General features: G+C 36.8%; 5 pseudogenes; all 5 read right to left on the reverse strand.

The window, feature by feature from the left end:
• Positions 1-309: 309 nt before the first annotated feature.
• On the reverse strand, positions 310-400 carry LOC130359462 (U2 spliceosomal RNA; annotated as a pseudogene).
• Positions 401-920: 520 nt separating this feature from the next.
• Positions 921-1011, reverse strand: LOC130359473 (U2 spliceosomal RNA; annotated as a pseudogene).
• Positions 1012-6283: 5272 nt separating this feature from the next.
• On the reverse strand, positions 6284-6374 carry LOC130359484 (U2 spliceosomal RNA; annotated as a pseudogene).
• A 4750-nt stretch (positions 6375-11124) lies between these two features.
• On the reverse strand, positions 11125-11215 carry LOC130359496 (U2 spliceosomal RNA; annotated as a pseudogene).
• Positions 11216-16812: 5597 nt separating this feature from the next.
• Positions 16813-16903, reverse strand: LOC130359507 (U2 spliceosomal RNA; annotated as a pseudogene).
• Between the last annotated feature and the right edge of the window lie 467 nt (positions 16904-17370).

Below are 17370 nucleotides of genomic sequence, written 5' to 3' on the forward strand. Positions count from 1 at the left end.
ATGTGCAGTTATACTACCCAGACATCTGGCCGGATCTATAAAAATTTCTATGATCCTAGCCAGAAGGCCGGGAATCAAGAGATCATGGTGCCCGTGCTTCAACTCAGTGAGTCTATCCTCCCAGTGAGTTTCGGCACCTCGGGGTCACCACTCCCCGAGGCACTAAAGTACCTCGGCTCTAGACCCACTCAGCCTTGCGTGAGACCCGGAGGAAGCAGGTCACATCAGGGCAGCCGTCAAGGTGATTCCTCAGAACCAGCCCCGAAACGGCCCGGTACACCTGCTCCATACCATGCAGCACCCATCCCCACGAGCTCCATACTGGCGTCGCCTGCCACCAGCATGAAACTGATAAGAACAGATACTACACTTGATCTTAGCCAAAAAGCCGAGAAGCTACACATTTTACATACAGATATAAAACCAACAAGGTTCCTTCTTACTAGGCTTTTGTAATAAATAGTACAATATTAAACAGAGTTAAGAAAGCTGGCTATGGGAACGTTATTGTATTATCTATTGAGAGAACAGCGAAATGTTAGACACTGTGCCCTAATAGAGGCCTCCTCCTCCCCTACAGCCTTCCTATCCATCTCCAAATTGGTGCCTTACCAATTCTTTGTATCATTTTATGCAAATGACAGTGCACAGAAACGCTCCCATAGCCTACAATCTAAAAAATTTTTAACCCAAATGTTTAAAATTCACCAATTTTGTCAAATCAACATACATTACGTCTCAAGGAGTTATGTGCTGTTGAAGTGAAGAAAAATGTTTCAGTCCTCGGCTCTAGACCCACTCAGCCTTGCGTGAGACCCGGAGGAAGCAGGTCACATCAGGGCAGCCGTCAAGTTGATTCCTCAGAACCAGCCCCGAAACGGCCCGGTACACCTGCTCCATACCATGCAGCACCCATCCCCACGAGCTCCATACTGGCGTCGCCTGCCACCAGCATGAAACTGATAAGAACAGATACTACACTTGATCTTAGCCAAAAAGCCGAGAAGCTACACATTTTACATACAGATATAAAACCAACAAGGTTCCTTCTTACTAGGCTTTTGTAATAAATAGTACAAAATTAAACAGAGTTAAGAAAGCTGGCTATGGGAACGTTATTGTATTATCTATTGAGAGAACAGCGAAATGTTAGACACTGTGCCCTAATAGAGGCCTCCTCCCCTACAGCCTTCTTATCCATCTCCAAATTGGCGCCTTACCAATTCTTTGTATCATTTTATGCAAATGACAGTATACAGAAATGCTCCCATTGCCTACAATCTCAAACATTTTTAACCCAAATTTTAAAAATTCACCAATTTTATCAAATCAACATACAATACTTCTACATGAATTATGTGCTGTTGAAGTGAAGAAAAATGTTTGTCTCATGATTTTGTTTAAAAAATCATGGACAATATTTAAAACAAACTATGATTTGGGTTAAAAAAAACAAAGGTACAAACAGGAATACAAAAAAATCATCACAATAGCTGGCAAGTACAGCCCATTATTGGTATAAGTGTACACATAGCAAAACTATACATTTTACATACAGATATAAGATCAACAAGGTTCCTTCTTACTAGGCTTTTATAATCAAGAAATTGCCATCCCTGTCAAAATCAAATAGTACAATATTGAACAGAGTTAAGATAGCTGGCTATGGGAACGTTACTGTATTATCTATTGAGAGCACAGCGAAATATTAGACACTGTGCCCTAATAGAGGCCTCCTCCTCCCCTACAGCCTTCCTATCCATCTCCAAAATCGGTGCGTGACCATTTCTTTGCATCATTTTATGCAAACGACAGTACACAGAAATGCTTCCATAGCCTACAATCTCAACATTTTTTAACCCAAATCTTTTAAAGTCACTAATTTCGTCATATCAACATACATAACTTCTCAAAGTGTCATCTGCTGTTGAAGTGAAGAAAAAATGTTTCAGTCTCATGATTTTGTTTAAAAATCATGGACAATAATAAAAACAAACTATGATTTGGGTTAAAAAAACAAAGGTACAAATAGGAATACAAAAAAATCATCACATTAGCTGGCAAGTACAGCCCATTATTGGTATAAGTGTACATATAGCAAAACTATAAATTTTACATACAGATATAAAAAACAACAAGGTTCCTTCTTACTAGGCTTTTGTAATCAAGAAATTGCCACCCCCTGTCAAAAACAAATAGTACAATAATGAACAGAGTTAAGATAGCTGGCTATGGCAACGTTACTGTATTATCTATTGAGAGCACAGCGAAATATTAGACACTGTGCCCTAATAGAGGCCTCCTCCTCCCCTACAGCCTTCCTATCCATCTCCAAATTGGCGCCTTGCCAACTCTTTGTATCATTTTATGCAAATGACAGTGCACAGAAAAGCTCCCATAGCCTACAAGTTAAAAAAATTTTAATCCAAATGTTTAAAATTCACCAATTTTGTCAAATCAACATACATTACGTCTCAAGGAGTTATGTGCTGTTGAAGTGAAGAAAGATGTTTCAGTCTCATGATTTTTTTTAAAAATAATGGACAATATTTAAAATAAACTATGATTGGGGTTAAAAAAACAAAGGTACAAATAGGAATACAAAAAAATCATCACAATAGCTGGCAAGTACAGCCCATTATTGGTATAAGTGTACACATAGCAAAACTATACATTTTACATGCAGATATAAAAAACAACAAGATTCCTTCTTACTAGGCTTTTGTAATCAAGAAATTGCCATCCCCTGTCAAAAACAAATAGTACAATATTGAACAGAGTTAAGATAGCTGGCTATGGGAACGTTACTGTATTATCTATTGAGAGCACAGTGAAATATTAGACACTGTGCCCTAATAGAGGCCTCCTCCTCCCCTATAGCCGTCCTATCCATCTCCAAATTGGCGCCTTGCCAATTCTTTGTATCATTTTATGCAAATGACAGTGCACAGAAACGCTCCCATAGCCTACAATCTAAAAAATTTTTAACCCAAATGTTTAAAAATCACCAATTTTGTCAAATCAACATACATTACGTCTCAAGGAGTTATGTGCTGTTGAAGTGAAGAAAAATGATTGTCTCATGATTTTTTTTAAATCATGGACAATATTTAAAACAAACTATGATTGGGGTTAAAAAAACAAAGGTACAAATAGGAATACAAAAAAATCATCACAATAGCTGGCAAGTACAGCCCATTATTGGTATAAGTGTACACATAGCAAAACTATAGTTAAGATAGCTGGCTATAGGAACTTTACTGTATTATCTATTGAGAGCACAGCGAAATGTTAGACACTGTGCCCTAATAGAGGCCTCCTCCTCCCCTACAGCCTTCCTATCCATCTCCAAAATCGTAGCGTGACCATTTCTTTGCATCATTTTATGCAAACGACAGTACACAGAAATGCTTCCATAGCCTACAATCTCAACATTTTTTAACCCAAATCTTTTAAAGTCACTAATTTCGTCATATCAACATACATAACTTCTCAAAGTGTCATCTGCTGTTGAAGTGAAGAAAAAATGTTTCAGTCTCATGATTTTGTTTAAAAATCATGGACAATAATAAAAACAAACTATGATTTGGGTTAAAAAAACAAAGGTACAAATAGGAATACAAAAAAATCATCACATTAGCTGGCAAGTACAGCCCATTATTGGTATAAGTGTACACATAGCAAAACTATACAATTTACATACAGATACAAAAAACAACAAGGTTCCTTCTTACTAGGCTTTTGTAATCAAGAAATTGCCATCCCCTGTCAAAAACAAATAGTACAATATTGAACAGAGTTAAGATAGCTGGCTATGGCAACGTTACTGTATTATCTATTGAGAGCACAGCGAAATATTAGACACTGTGCCCTAATAGAGGCCTCCCCTACAGCCTTCCTATCCATCTCCAAATTGGCGCGTTGCCAACTCTTTGTATCATTTTATGCAAATGACAGTGCACAGAAAAGCTCCCATAGCCTACAAGTTAAAATTTTTTTAACCCAAATGTTTAAAATTCACCAATTTTGTCAAATCAACATACATTACGTCTCAAGGAGTTATGTGCTGTTGAAGTGAAGAAAGATGTTTCAGTCTCATGATTTTTTTTTAAAATCATGGACAATATTTTAAATAAACTATGATTGGGGTTAAAAAAACAAAGGTACAAATAGGAATACAAAAAAAATCATCACAATAGCTGGCAAGTACAGCCCATTATTGGTATAAGTGTACACATAGCAAAACTATAGTTAAGATAGCTGGCTATAGGAACTTTACTGTATTATCTATTGAGAGCACAGCGAAATGTTAGACACTGTGCCCTAATAGAGGCCTCCTCCTCCCCTACAGCCTTCCTATCCATCTCCAAAATCGTAGCGTGATCATTTCTTTGCATCATTTTATGCAAACGACAGTACACAGTAATGCTTTCATAGCCTACAATCTCAACATTTTTTAACCCAAATTTTTTAAAGTCACTAATTTCGTCATATCAACATACATAACTTCTCAAGGTGTCATATGCTGTTGAAGTGAAGAAAAAATGTTTCAGTCTCATGATTTTGTTTAAAAATCATGGACAATAATAAAAACAAACTATGATTTGGGTTAAAAAACAAACAAAGGTACAAATAGGAATACAAAAAAATCATCACATTAGCTGGCAAGTACAGCCCATTATTGGTATAAGTGTACACATAGCAAAACTATACATTTTACATACAGATATAAAAAACAACAAGATTCCTTCTTACTAGGCTTTTGTAATCAAGAAATTGCCATCCCCTGTCAAAAACAAATAGTACAATATTGAACAGAGTTAAGATAGCTGGCTATGGGAACGTTACTGTATTATCTATTGAGAGCACAGTGAAATATTAGACACTGTGCCCTAATAGAGGCCTCCTCCTCCCCTACAGCCGTCCTATCCATCTCCAAATTGGCGCCTTGCCAATTCTTTGTATCATTTTATGCAAATGACAGTGCACAGAAACGCTCCCATAGCCTACAATCTAAACATTTTTTAACCCAAATGTTTAAAATTCACCAATTTTGTCAAATCAACATACATTACGTCTCAAGGAGTTATGTGCTGTTGAAGTGAAGAAAAATGATTGTCTCATGATTTTATTTTTTAAATCATGGTGAATATTTAAAACAAACTATGATTGGGGTTAAAAAAACAAAGGTACAAATAGGAATACAAAAAAATCATCACAATAGCTGGCAAGTACAGCCCATTATTGGTATAAGTGTACACATAGCAAAACTATAGTTAAGATAGCTGGCTATAGGAACTTTACTGTATTATCTATTGAGAGCACAGCGAAATGTTAGACACTGTGCCCTAATAGAGGCCTCCTCCTCCCCTACAGCCTTCCTATCCATCTCCAAAATCGGTGCGTGACCATTTCTTTGCATCATTTTATGCAAACGACAGTACACAGAAATGCTTCCATAGCCTACAATCTCAACATTTTTTAACCCAAATCTTTTAAAGTCACTAATTTCGTCATATCAACATACATAACTTCTCAAAGTGTCATCTGCTGTTGAAGTGAAGAAAAAATGTTTCAGTCTCATGATTTTGTTTAAAAATCATGGACAATAATAAAAACAAACTATGATTTGGGTTAAAAAAAACAAAGGTACAAATAGGAATACAAAAAAATCATCACATTAGCTGGCAAGTACAGCCCATTATTGGTATAAGTGTACACATAGCAAAACTATACATTTTACATACAGATACAAAAAACAACAAGGTTCCTTCTTACTAGGCTTTTGTAATCAAGAAATTGCCATCCCCTGTCAAAAACAAATAGTACAAAATTAAACAGAGTTAAGATAGCTGGCTATGGGAACGTTACTGCATTATCTATTGAGAGAACAGCGAAATGTTAGACACTGTGCCCTAATAGAGGCCTCCTCCTCCCCTACAGCCTTCCTATCCATCTCCAAATTGGCGCCTTGCCAATTCTTTGTATCATTTTATGCAAATGACAGTGCACAGAAACGCTCCCATAGCCTACAATTTAAAAATTTTTTAACCCAAATGTTTAAAATTCACCAATTTTGTCAAATCAACATACATTACGTCTCAAGGAGTTATGTGCTGTTGAAGTGAAGAAAAATGTTTCAGTCCTCGGCTCTAGACCCACTCAGCCTTGCGTGAGACCCGGAGGAAGCAGGTCACATCAGGGCAGCCGTCAATGTGATTCCTCAGAACCAGCCCCGAAACGGCCCGGTACACCTGCTCCATACCATGCAGCACCCATCCCCACGAGCTCCATACTGGCGTCGCCTGCCACCAGCATGAAACTGATAAGAACAGATACTACACTTGATCTTAGCCAAAAAGCCGAGAAGCTACACATTTTACATACAGATATAAAACCAACAAGGTTCCTTCTTACTAGGCTTTTATAATCAAGAAATTGCCATCCCCTGTCAAAATCAAATAGTACAATATTGAACAGAGTTAAGATAGCTGGCTATGGGAACGTTACTGTATTATCTATTGAGAGCACAGCGAAATATTAGACACTGTGCCATAATAGAGGCCTCCTCCTCCCCTACAGCCTTCCTATCCATCTCCAAAATCGGTGCGTGACCATTTCTTTGCATCATTTTATGCAAACGACAGTACACAGAAATGCTTCCATAGCCTACAATCTCAACATTTTTTAACCCAAATCTTTTAAAGTCACTAATTTCGTCATATCAACATACATAACTTCTCAAAGTGTCATCTGCTGTTGAAGTGAAGAAAAAATGTTTCAGTCTCATGATTTTGTTTAAAAATCATGGACAATAATAAAAACAAACTATGATTTGGGTTAAAAAAACAAAGGTACAAATAGGAATACAAAAAAATCATCACATTAGCTGGCAAGTACAGCCCATTATTGGTATAAGTGTACATATAGCAAAACTATAAATTTTACATACAGATATAAAAAACAACAAGGTTCCTTCTTACTAGGCTTTTGTAATCAAGAAATTGCCACCCCCTGTCAAAAACAAATAGTACAATAATGAACAGAGTTAAGATAGCTGGCTATGGCAACGTTACTGTATTATCTATTGAGAGCACAGCGAAATATTAGACACTGTGCCCTAATAGAGGCCTCCTCCTCCCCTACAGCCTTCCTATCCATCTCCAAATTGGCGCCTTGCCAACTCTTTGTATCATTTTATGCAAATGACAGTGCACAGAAAAGCTCCCATAGCCTACAAGTTAAAAAAATTTTAACCCAAATGTTTAAAATTCACCAATTTTGTCAAATCAACATACATTACGTCTCAAGGAGTTATGTGCTGTTGAAGTGAAGAAAGATGTTTCAGTCTCATGATTTTTTTTAAAAATAATGGACAATATTTAAAATAAACTATGATTGGGGTTAAAAAAACAAAGGTACAAATAGGAATACAAAAAAATCATCACAATAGCTGGCAAGTACAGCCCATTATTGGTATAAGTGTACACATAGCAAAACTATAGTTAAGATAGCTGGCTATGGGAACGTTACTGTATTATCTATTGAGAGCACAGCGAAATATTAGACACTGTGCCCTAATAGAGGCCTCCTCCTCCCCTACAGCCTTCCTATCCATCTCCAAAATCGGTGCGTGACCATTTCTTTGCATCATTTTATGCAAACGACAGTACACAGTAATGCTTCCATAGCCTACAATCTCAACATTGTTTAACCCAAATGTTTTTAAAGTCACTAATTTCGTCATATCAACATACATAACTTCTCAAGGTGTCATATGCTGTTGAAGTGAAGAAAAAATGTTTCAGTCTCATGATTTTGTTTAAAAATCATGGACAATAATAAAAACAAACTATGATTTGGGTTAAAAAACAAACAAAGGTACAAATAGGAATACAAAAAAATCATCACATTAGCTGGCAAGTACAGCCCATTATTGGTATAAGTGTACATATAGCAAAACTATAAATTTTACATACAGATATAAAAAACAACAAGGTTCCTTCTTACTAGGCTTTTGTAATCATGAAATTGCCATCCCCTGTCAAAAACAAATAGTACAATATTGAACAGAGTTAAGATAGCTGGCTATGGGAACGTTACTGTATTATCTATTGAGAACACAGTGAAATATTAGACACTGTGCCCTAATAGAGGCCTCCTCCTCCCCTATAGCCGTCCTATCCATCTCCAAATTGGCGCCTTGCCAATTCTTTGTATCATTTTATGCAAATGACAGTGCACAGAAACGCTCCCATAGCCTACAATCTAAAAAATTTTTAACCCAAATGTTTAAAATTCACCAATTTTGTCAAATCAACATACATTACGTCTCAAGGAGTTATGTGCTGTTGAAGTGAAGAAAGATGTTTCAGTCTCATGATTTTTTTTAAAAATAATGGACAATATTTAAAATAAACTATGATTGGGGTTAAAAAAACAAAGGTACAAATAGGAATACAAAAAAATCATCACAATAGCTGGCAAGTACAGCCCATTATTGGTATAAGTGTACACATAGCAAAACTATATATTTTACATACAGATATAAAAAACAACAAGATTCCTTCTTACTAGGCTTTTGTAATCAAGAAATTGCCATCCCCTGTCAAAAACAAATAGTACAATATTGAACAGAGTTAAGATAGCTGGCTATGGGAACGTTACTGTATTATCTATTGAGAGCACAGTGAAATATTAGACACTGTGCCCTAATAGAGGCCTCCTCCTCCCCTATAGCCGTCCTATCCATCTCCAAATTGGCGCCTTGCCAATTCTTTGTATCATTTTATGCAAATGACAGTGCACAGAAACGCTCCCATAGCCTACAATCTAAAAATTTTTTAACCCAAATGTTTAAAAATCACCAATTTTGTCAAATCAACATACATTACGTCTCAAGGAGTTATGTGCTGTTGAAGTGAAGAAAAATGATTGTCTCATGATTTTTTTTTAAATCATGGACAATATTTAAAACAAACTATGATTGGGGTTAAAAAAACAAAGGTACAAATAGGAATACAAAAAAATCATCACAATAGCTGGCAAGTACAGCCCATTATTGGTATAAGTGTACACATAGCAAAACTATAGTTAAGATAGCTGGCTATAGGAACTTTACTGTATTATCTATTGAGAGCACAGCGAAATGTTAGACACTGTGCCCTAATAGAGGCCTCCTCCTCCCCTACAGCCTTCCTATCCATCTCCAAAATCGTAGCGTGATCATTTCTTTGCATCATTTTATGCAAACGACAGTACACAGTAATGCTTTCATAGCCTACAATCTCAACATTTTTTAACCCAAATTTTTTTAAAGTCACTAATTTCGTCATATCAACATACATAACTTCTCAAGGTGTCATATGCTGTTGAAGTGAAGAAAAAATGTTTCAGTCTCATGATTTTGTTTAAAAATCATGGACAATAATAAAAACAAACTATGATTTGGGTTAAAAAACAAACAAAGGTACAAATAGGAATACAAAAAAATCATCACATTAGCTGGCAAGTACAGCCCACTATTGGTATAAGTGTACACATAGCAAAACTATACATTTTACATACAGATATAAAAAACAACAAGATTCCTTCTTACTAGGCTTTTGTAATCAAGAAATTGCCATCCCCTGTCAAAAACAAATAGTACAATATTGAACAGAGTTAAGATAGCTGGCTATGGGAACGTTACTGTATTATCTATTGAGAGCACAGTGAAATATTAGACACTGTGCCCTAATAGAGGCCTCCTCCTCCCCTACAGCCGTCCTATCCATCTCCAAATTGGCGCCTTGCCAATTCTTTGTATCATTTTATGCAAATGACAGTGCACAGAAACGCTCCCATAGCCTACAATCTAAACATTTTTTAACCCAAATGTTTAAAATTCACCAATTTTGTCAAATCAACATACATTACGTCTCAAGGAGTTATGTGCTGTTGAAGTGAAGAAAAATGATTGTCTCATGATTTTTTTTTAAATCATGGTGAATATTTAAAACAAACTATGATTGGGGTTAAAAAAACAAAGGTACAAATAGGAATACAAAAAAATCATCACAATAGCTGGCAAGTACAGCCCATTATTGGTATAAGTGTACACATAGCAAAACTATAGTTAAGATAGCTGGCTATAGGAACTTTACTGTATTATCTATTGAGAGCACAGCGAAATGTTAGACACTGTGCCCTAATAGAGGCCTCCTCCTCCCCTACAGCCTTCCTATCCATCTCCAAAATCGGTGCGTGACCATTTCTTTGCATCATTTTATGCAAACGACAGTACACAGAAATGCTTCCATAGCCTACAATCTCAACATTTTTTAACCCAAATCTTTTAAAGTCACTAATTTCGTCAGATCAACATACATAACTTCTCAAAGTGTCATCTGCTGTTGAAGTGAAGAAAAAATGTTTCAGTCTCATGATTTTGTTTAAAAATCATGGACAATAATAAAAACAAACTATGATTTGGGTTAAAAAAAACAAAGGTACAAATAGGAATACAAAAAAATCATCACATTAGCTGGCAAGTACAGCCCATTATTGGTATAAGTGTACACATAGCAAAACTATACATTTTACATACAGATACAAAAAACAACAAGGTTCCTTCTTACTAGGCTTTTGTAATCAAGAAATTGCCATCCCCTGTCAAAAACAAATAGTACAAAATTAAACAGAGTTAAGATAGCTGGCTATGGGAACGTTACTGCATTATCTATTGAGAGAACAGCGAAATGTTAGACACTGTGCCCTAATAGAGGCCTCCTCCTCCCCTACAGCCTTCCTATCCATCTCCAAATTGGCGCCTTGCCAATTCTTTGTATCATTTTATGCAAATGACAGTTCACAGAAACGCTCCCATAGCCTACAATCTAAAAAAATTTTAACCCAAATGTTTAAAATTCACCAATTTTGTCAAATCAACATACATTACGTCTCAAGGAGTTATGTGCTGTTGAAGTGAAGAAAAATGTTTCAGTCCTCGGCTCTAGACCCACTCAGCCTTGCGTGAGACCCGGAGGAAGCAGGTCACATCAGGGCAGCCGTCAATGTGATTCCTCAGAACCAGCCCCGAAACGGCCCGGTACACCTGCTCCATACCATGCAGCACCCATCCCCACGAGCTCCATACTGGCGTCGCCTGCCACCAGCATGAAACTGATAAGAACAGATACTACACTTGATCTTAGCCAAAAAGCCGAGAAGCTACACATTTTACATACAGATATAAAACCAACAAGGTTCCTTCTTACTAGGCTTTTATAATCAAGAAATTGCCATCCCCTGTCAAAATCAAATAGTACAATATTGAACAGAGTTAAGATAGCTGGCTATGGGAACGTTACTGTATTATCTATTGAGAGCACAGCGAAATATTAGACACTGTGCCATAATAGAGGCCTCCTCCTCCCCTACAGCCTTCCTATCCATCTCCAAAATCGGTGCGTGACCATTTCTTTGCATCATTTTATGCAAACGACAGTACACAGAAATGCTTCCATAGCCTACAATCTCAACATTTTTTAACCCAAATCTTTTAAAGTCACTAATTTCGTCATATCAACATACATAACTTCTCAAAGTGTCATCTGCTGTTGAAGTGAAGAAAAAATGTTTCAGTCTCATGATTTTGTTTAAAAATCATGGACAATAATAAAAACAAACTATGATTTGGGTTAAAAAAACAAAGGTACAAATAGGAATACAAAAAAATCATCACATTAGCTGGCAAGTACAGCCCATTATTGGTATAAGTGTACATATAGCAAAACTATAAATTTTACATACAGATATAAAAAACAACAAGGTTCCTTCTTACTAGGCTTTTGTAATCAAGAAATTGCCACCCCCTGTCAAAAACAAATAGTACAATAATGAACAGAGTTAAGATAGCTGGCTATGGCAACGTTACTGTATTATCTATTGAGAGCACAGCGAAATATTAGACACTGTGCCCTAATAGAGGCCTCCTCCTCCCCTACAGCCTTCCTATCCATCTCCAAATTGGCGCCTTGCCAACTCTTTGTATCATTTTATGCAAATGACAGTGCACAGAAAAGCTCCCATAGCCTACAAGTTAAAAATTTTTTAACCCAAATGTTTAAAATTCACCAATTTTGTCAAATCAACATACATTACGTCTCAAGGAGTTATGTGCTGTTGAAGTGAAGAAAGATGTTTCAGTCTCATGATTTTTTTTAAAAATCATGGACAATATTTAAAATAAACTATGATTGGGGTTAAAAAAACAAAGGTACAAATAGGAATACAAAAAAATCATCACAATAGCTGGCAAGTACAGCCCATTATTGGTATAAGTGTACACATAGCAAAACTATAGTTAAGATAGCTGGCTATGGGAACGTTACTGTATTATCTATTGAGAGCACAGCGAAATATTAGACACTGTGCCCTAATAGAGGCCTCCTCCTCCCCTACAGCCTTCCTATCCATCTCCAAAATCGGTGCGTGACCATTTCTTTGCATCATTTTATGCAAACGACAGTACACAGTAATGCTTCCATAGCCTACAATCTCAACATTTTTTAACCCAAATTTTTTAAAGTCACTAATTTCGTCATATCAACATACATAACTTCTCAAGGTGTCATATGCTGTTGAAGTGAAGAAAAAATGTTTCAGTCTCATGATTTTGTTTAAAAATCATGGACAATAATAAAAACAAACTATGATTTGGGTTAAAAAACAAACAAAGGTACAAATAGGAATACAAAAAAATCATCACATTAGCTGGCAAGTACAGCCCATTATTGGTATAAGTGTACATATAGCAAAACTATAAATTTTACATACAGATATAAAAAACAACAAGGTTCCTTCTTACTAGGCTTTTGTAATCAAGAAATTGCCACCCCCTGTCAAAAACAAATAGTACAATAATGAACAGAGTTAAGATAGCTGGCTATGGCAACGTTACTGTATTATCTATTGAGAGCACAGCGAAATATTAGACACTGTGCCCTAATAGAGGCCTCCTCCTCCCCTACAGCCGTCCTATCCATCTCCAAATTGGCGCCTTGCCAATTCTTTGTATCATTTTATGCAAATGACAGTGCACAGAAACGCTCCCATAGCCTACAATCTAAACATTTTTTAACCCAAATGTTTAAAATTCACCAATTTTGTCAAATCAACATACATTACGTCTCAAGGAGTTATATGCTGTTGAAGTGAAGAAAAATGATTGTCTCATGATTTTTTTTTTAAATCATGGACAATATTTAAAACAAACTATGATTGGGGTTAAAAAAACAAAGGTACAAATAGGAAAACAAAAAAATCATCACAATAGCTGGCAAGTACAGCCCATTATTGGTATAAGTGTACACATAGCAAAACTATAGTTAAGATAGCTGGCTATAGGAACTTTACTGTATTATCTATTGAGAGCACAGCGAAATGTTAGACACTGTGCCCTAATAGAGGCCTCCTCCTCCCCTACAGCCTTCCTATCCATCTCCAAAATCGGTGCGTGACCATTTCTTTGCATCATTTTATGCAAACGACAGTACACAGTAATGCTTCCATAGCCTACAATCTCAACATTTTTTAACCCAAATTTTTTAAAGTCACTAATTTCGTCATATCAACATACATAACTTCTCAAGGTGTCATATGCTGTTGAAGTGAAGAAAAAATGTTTCAGTCTCATGATTTTGTTTAAAAATCATGGACAATAATAAAAACAAACTATGATTTGGGTTAAAAAAAACAAAGGTACAAATAGGAATACAAAAAAATCATCACATTAGCTGGCAAGTACAGCCCATTATTGGTATAAGTGTACACATAGCAAAACTATACATTTTACATACAGATATAAAAAACAACAAGATTCCTTCTTACTAGGCTTTTGTAATCATGAAATTGCCATCCCCTGTCAAAAACAAATAGTACAATATTGAACAGAGTTAAGATAGCTGGCTATGGGAACGTTACTGTATTATCTATTGAGAGCACAGTGAAATATTAGACACTGTGCCCTAATAGAGGCCTCCTCCTCCCCTATAGCCGTCCTATCCATCTCCAAATTGGCGCCTTGCCAATTCTTTGTATCATTTTATGCAAATGACAGTGCACAGAAACGCTCCCATAGCCTACAATCTAAAAAATTTTTAACCCAAATGTTTAAAATTCACCAATTTTGTCAAATCAACATACATTACGTCTCAAGGAGTTATGTGCTGTTGAAGTGAAGAAAGATGTTTCAGTCTCATGATTTTTTTTAAAAATAATGGACAATATTTAAAATAAACTATGATTGGGGTTAAAAAAACAAAGGTACAAATAGGAATACAAAAAAATCATCACAATAGCTGGCAAGTACAGCCCATTATTGGTATAAGTGTACACATAGCAAAACTATACATTTTACATACAGATATAAAAAACAACAAGATTCCTTCTTACTAGGCTTTTGTAATCAAGAAATTGCCATCCCCTGTCAAAAACAAATAGTACAATATTGAACAGAGTTAAGATAGCTGGCTATGGGAACGTTACTGTATTATCTATTGAGAGCACAGTGAAATATTAGACACTGTGCCCTAATAGAGGCCTCCTCCTCCCCTATAGCCGTCCTATCCATCTCCAAATTGGCGCCTTGCCAATTCTTTGTATCATTTTATGCAAATGACAGTGCACAGAAACGCTCCCATAGCCTACAATCTAAAAAAATTTTAACCCAAATGTTTAAAAATCACCAATTTTGTCAAATCAACATACATTACGTCTCAAGGAGTTATGTGCTGTTGAAGTGAAGAAAAATGATTGTCTCATGATTTTTTTTTAAATCATGGACAATATTTAATACAAACTATGATTGGGGTTAAAAAAACAAAGGTACAAATAGGAATACAAAAAAATCATCACAATAGCTGGCAAGTACAGCCCATTATTGGTAGAAGTGTACACAGCAAAACTATAGTTAAGATAGCTGGCTATAGGAACTTTACTGTATTATCTATTGAGAGCACAGCGAAATGTTAGACACTGTGCCCTAATAGAGGCCTCCTCCTCCCCTACAGCCTTCCTATCCATCTCCAAAATCGTAGCGTGACCATTTCTTTGCATCATTTTATGCAAACGACAGTACACAGTAATGCTTCCCTAGCCTACAATGTCAACATTTTTTAACCCAAATTTTTTAAAGTCACTAATTTCGTCATATCAACATACATAACTTCTCAAGGTGTCAAATGCTGTTGAAGTGAAGAAAAAATGTTTCAGTCTCATGATTTTGTTTAAAAATCATGGACAATAATAAAAACAAACTATGATTTGGGTTAAAAAAACAAAGGTACAAATAGGAATACAAAAAAATCATCACATTAGCTGGCAAGTACAGCCCATTATTGGTATAAGTGTACACATAGCAAAACTATACATTTTACATACAGATACAAAAAACAACAAGGTTCCTTCTTACTAGGCTTTTGTAATCAAGAAATTGCCATCCCCTGTCAAAAACAAATAGTACAAAATTAAACAGAGTTAAGATAGCTGGCTATGGGAACGTTACTGCATTATCTATTGAGAGAACAGCGAAATGTTAGACACTGTGCCCTAATAGAGGCCTCCTCCTCCCCTACAGCCTTCCTATCCATCTCCAAATTGGCGCCTTGCCAATTCTTTGTATCATTTTATGCAAATGACAGTGCACAGAAACGCTCCCATAGCCTACAATCTAAAAATTTTTTAACCCAAATGTTTAAAATTCACCAATTTTGTCAAATCAACATACATTACGTCTCAAGGAGTTATGTGCTGTTGAAGTGAAGAAAAATGTTTCAGTCTCATGATTTTTTTTAAAATCATGGACAATATTTAAAACAAACTATGATTTGGGTTAAAAAAATAAAGGTACAAATAGGAATATAAAAAAATCATCACAATTGCCGGCAAGTACAGCCCACTATTGGTATAAGTGTACACATAGCAAAACTATACATTTTACATACAGATATAAAAACAACAAGGTTCCTTCTTACTAGGTTTTTGTATTTATCTAAGAGCCGAGGAACATGCTCTCGAATCACCCAAAGTGCAAGAAAAAGAGCAAACGTGTTACACTAAAAAAAAAAATGCACAGAGGATGCGGTCCATCGCAAGAACTTCTCCGATAGGAGAGAGGCCCCCCAACAAACCTTACCCTTCTCCTCCGGACCAAAAGGTACCTGCGAGGTTCCAGGTTCGATGTCCCTTTTTGCTGAAGCTACTAAGGGACCACAAATGCTCACGGCATCCCCCTAGGCGTTAGCCAAGGTATCTGCCCGCAGAGCCGATAACGGTAGGTACCCTGTCAGAGCAGGAGCACCCGGGGTGTTTGCAGGGAGGTGCGGAACCTAATGGCCACTCACACCTCCCCTAGACCACCAGGAGGGACACCCAGAAGGGCTACCGCATCCTGACAAATCCTGTGGACACACAATACGCAAAAAGTTACACAGTGAGACAAAAAGAAATAAATAAGTGAATATGTGCAGTTATACTACCCAGACATCTGGCCGGATCTATAAAAATTTCTATGATCCTAGCCAGAAGGCCGGGAATCAAGAGATCATGGTGCCCGTGCTTCAACTCAGTGAGTCTATCCTCCCAGTGAGTTTCGGCACCTCGGGGTCACCACTCCCCGAGGCACTAAAGTACCTCGGCTCTAGACCCACTCAGCCTTGCGTGAGACCCGGAGGAAGCAGGTCACATCAGGGCAGCCGTCAAGGTGATTCCTCAGAACCAGCCCCGAAACGGCCCGGTACACCTGCTCCATACCATGCAGCACCCATCCCCACGAGCTCCATACTGGCGTCGCCTGCCACCAGCATGAAACTGATAAGAACAGATACTACACTTGATCTTAGCCAAAAAGCCGAGAAGCTACACATTTTACATACAGATATAAAACCAACAAGGTTCCTTCTTACTAGGCTTTTGTAATAAATAGTACAATATTAAACAGAGTTAGGAAAGCTGGCTATGGGAACGTTATTGTATTATCTATTGAGAGAACAGCGAAATGTTAGACACTGTGCCCTAATAGAGGCCTCCTCCTCCCCTACAGCCTTCCTATCCATCTCCAAATTGGTGCCTTACCAATTCTTTGTATCATTTTATGCAAATGACAGTGCACAGAAACGCTCCCATAGCCTACAATCTAAAAAATTTTTAACCCAAATGTTTAAAATTCACCAATTTTGTCAAATCAACATACATTACGTCTCAAGGAGTTATGTGCTGTTGAAGTGAAGAAAAATGTTTCAGTCCTCGGCTCTAGACCCACTCAGCCTTGCGTGAGACCCGGAGGAAGCAGGTCACATCAGGGCAGCCGTCAAGTTGATTCCTCAGAAC

The sequence above is a fragment of the Hyla sarda genome, chromosome 2, assembly GCF_029499605.1.
Source record: "Hyla sarda isolate aHylSar1 chromosome 2, aHylSar1.hap1, whole genome shotgun sequence".
NCBI classification, from domain to species: Eukaryota; Metazoa; Chordata; class Amphibia; order Anura; family Hylidae; genus Hyla; species Hyla sarda.